This window comes from Lissotriton vulgaris, chromosome 1_2, assembly GCF_964263255.1.
Source record: "Lissotriton vulgaris chromosome 1_2, aLisVul1.2, whole genome shotgun sequence".
NCBI lineage: Eukaryota > Metazoa > Chordata > Amphibia > Caudata > Salamandridae > Lissotriton > Lissotriton vulgaris.
In genome coordinates, this window is record NC_141686.1 from 280,155,258 (window position 1) to 280,158,328 (window position 3,071).

The 3,071-nt window shown below is 60.6% G+C and overlaps 1 non-coding gene across 1 annotated transcript; it reads left to right on the top strand.

Moving 5' to 3' along the window:
- The first annotated feature begins 316 nt into the window (after positions 1 to 316).
- LOC147736481 (U6 spliceosomal RNA) lies at positions 317 to 423 on the top strand. The gene has a single exon (XR_015307922.1). It is a non-coding gene; the product is annotated as a U6 spliceosomal RNA (small nuclear RNA).
- Positions 424 to 3,071: the final 2,648 nt, after the last annotated feature.

A 3,071-nucleotide genomic window follows, 5' to 3' on the forward strand; every position in this document is an offset into this window, starting at 1 on the left:
TCCTGCTGCCCTGCTGGTGTCTGGCCTGCTGTAGTGGCGGGCGGCCCTTCTTCCCTTCTTCCTTTGGGATGGCTGCTGCTGCCTTTGGGTGCCCCGCGCTGCTTCCTTCCTGTGGGGGCTTGGTGGGGGGTGCGTCTGTGTGCCTTTGGTCGCTCTGCTGTCCTAGTGTTCGGCCTGCCCTTGCTGGTGTATCTTTCCTTCTTTCTGTTTTTGGCCTGGATTGCTCAGTCTGTTGAGCGTCTGCCTTTTGGTCTGAGGGTCCTGGTTCTGGTCCCTGTTCTGGCACCGCGTGTCCGACCCTCCATGTACCTTTTTGGTGCTCGCTTCGGCAGCACGTATACTAACATTGGAACGATACAGTGAAGATTAGCATGGCCCCTGCGCAGGGATGACACGCACTTTCGTGAAGCGTTCCATGGAGTATCTTATGCTCATGTTGTGCCGTCTTGTCCGGGCGGGCCCCCTGCTCCTTCCTGAGACATGCATGGTTGTGCTGTTGGTGGGTGCTACTGGGTTGGTTCTGCTGGTCGCAATCCCTGTCGCACGTGTCTGGTGCCCTCTCTGTCCCTTTTTGGCCCTGGCCTTTCCACGCTCGGCCTGTTGGGTTTCGGGGGTTGGCGTCCCTGGGATGCCGTTCTTTTTTGACGGGCTACGGGTGGGTTTTGTGGCTGTTGGTCTCGGGCACTGGGGTGCCGTGTTCCTTTCCCTGTCCCTCGCCTGTCTGTAGGTGTTCTGGGTTGGCTTTGGCTGCTCGTGCACCTGCGCCCTTCCCTGATCGGTGCTGCTTTTTCCATGTGCCGGTGCGGGCCTTGTTTTGCTGTTGGTCCCCGCTCTGGCTGTTTCACCCCTTTTCTTTTCATGGGCTGGTCCTGGTTGTGGGAGCTGGCTGCCCTGGCTTTGCCGTGTTCAGGCCTCTTGTTCACCTGGGGGTGCCGTGGTTTGTGCGGGGACCTCCTCCTTGGGGTGCATGCGTTCGGCGCTATGCTTCGTCCCCTCTTCTTTTTTGGCTGGTCTTCCTGCTGCTGCCAATGCCCACGCTGCTTGCTTCCTGTGGGTGCTCGGTGGGAGTTGTTCTGTGTACTCTGTTGCCCCCCCGCGCGGTGGTCTGGTGGGTGCTGGTTTGCCTTGCCCTCTGCTGATCGTCTGTTTGGGGGTGGCTTCTTCGGCGTCCTTCTCTGTGGGTGGCCTTCTCTCCTCGGAGGGCTGGCTGTGGTGGCCTTGCTCCGGTGGCGTGCCCTGGCTCTTCACCTCCGCTTCCTGGCTTCTTTCAGCTTGGTCGGCTGCGCCTGGTTCCTGTCCTTGGTTGCTTGCCGGTGTCGTGCCAAGGGGGTCTCTCGGGTGCTTTGTCCCTTCTGCCTGCGCTTGGGTGGCTTGTGCTGCCTTGGGTGCGGCTGTTCTGTTTCAGCCCTGCCTGCTCCTGTAAGCGTCTGTTCCCTGCTTGGTGCCTGTTTGTGGCGGCTGCCTGGGGCTTCCTGTTGGTGTGGGCTTCCCTTGCTCCCGCTTGGGGCTTCTGGTGTTGTCCAGGGGCTTTTCTATGTGCCTGGCTTGGCTGCTTCGGCGTTGGCTCCCCCGGGGCTGGCCTGTGGCTGTCTGCCCATCCGTTTTCTGTCGGGGTGCCTGCCTGGTTTGTTCCTGGCTGGGGCCTCCGGGCTGCTGCGGGTTCCTGTCTTGCCTCCTGTTCACCGGGTTGGTGTGCTGTCCCCGTGCTCCGCTGTCTGCTCTGTGTTGGGCTTGGTCGGGCCGGGTTGGTCCCTGCCTGGCCTTCTGGGGCTGCTGGGGGCTGTTGTCTTCCGGGTCCGTCTCCTGTTTGGGGGTGTTTGCTCCCTGGGTTGTTCAGGTCTCGTCTGGTTCCCTTGGTGGGTGCCTGGCTGTGGTTTCTACTGCTGCTACCCGCTCCTGCTTGTGGTGCTCCTTTTTGGGCTCTGCTTCCCTGCTGGTGCCTCTTTGGGCCCTGGCGGGGTGTTCTGAGTTGGGGCTGCTTCCTGGTGGTTCCTTCTGGGCCTTCTCCTGCTGTTGGTTCTCTTCCCGGGCTTGTTTACCGGTGTTGTGGGACTGTTCTGTGGCTTCGGTTCTGCCGGCTTCTTGCTGGCTGGGGGTTGTTGCCGGCCTTTTCCGGGTTCTTCCTGGTTCTGTGGTCCTGGCTCGCTCCTTCCTCCCTTGCTTTACCGGGCTTTGTTCCCTGTGTGGGTCTGTTTGGCTGCCCCTCCCTCTCTGGTTGGGGTGCTCGTGCCTCTGCGGGTTCCTCCCTCCGGGCTGCGGGTTGTCTGTAGTTTCCTGCTGCTTGTTCCTCTGCTCTCCTTCGGGGTTTGCTTGGCCTGCTGTTTCTCCTGCGTGGTCGGGTTGCTTGGCTCTGGTCCTGGCTTCCCGGTTCTGTTGGGGTTTGTTGGCCTCTTTTTTGCGGTTTGCTTGGCTCCTCTCCGGCGTTGCTGGGTTGGGGCCTTGTGTTTGTGGTCTGGGTGCTGTGCTCCCTGGACTTTCTTTTCCCGCTGCTCCTGTCCTTGCTGCTTGCCTGGCCTGGGTGTGGGGTTCCTGTGTCTTTTGGGCGCCTTCTTTGTGCTGCCCTCTGTGCCTCGTTGGCCGGCTGCTGGGGTTTCCCGGTTGCTCTGTGCTCCCCTCCTGCCTTGTGTTCCTTCCTTTTGGGGTTGGGGTTTTCTGGGCTTGAGGTCGGTTTCTCTGTTCCCGACCTGGTTGTGTTTTCTTTGTTGCTGGTTTCCGGTCTTGTTGGCCTCTCCTTGTTTGGTGGGCTTTCAGCTGGGTTCTGGGGTTCCATCCTATCCCTGTCTTTGGGTCAGGTTATCGGTCCTGTTCGGCTCCTGGGTGCTTGTTGCCTCCTGGGCCTCCTCGGGGGGGGTTTCCTCCTCGGTTCTCTTGGGCTCGAGTCCTTTCTTTTCATATTTTGGCCGTGTTTCTGGCCTGTGCTTCTCCTTCCCTTTTGGGCTGGGTGCTTGTGCCTGCGCTCTGTTGGCCGTTCCTTCTTTGGCTTCTTCCGGGTTGCCTCGTCTTCCTGGTGGGTCTGCCTGGCCCTGTGTGTCCTTCCTGCTGGTTCTGACCTGGGCGGTCTTCTCCGGTGG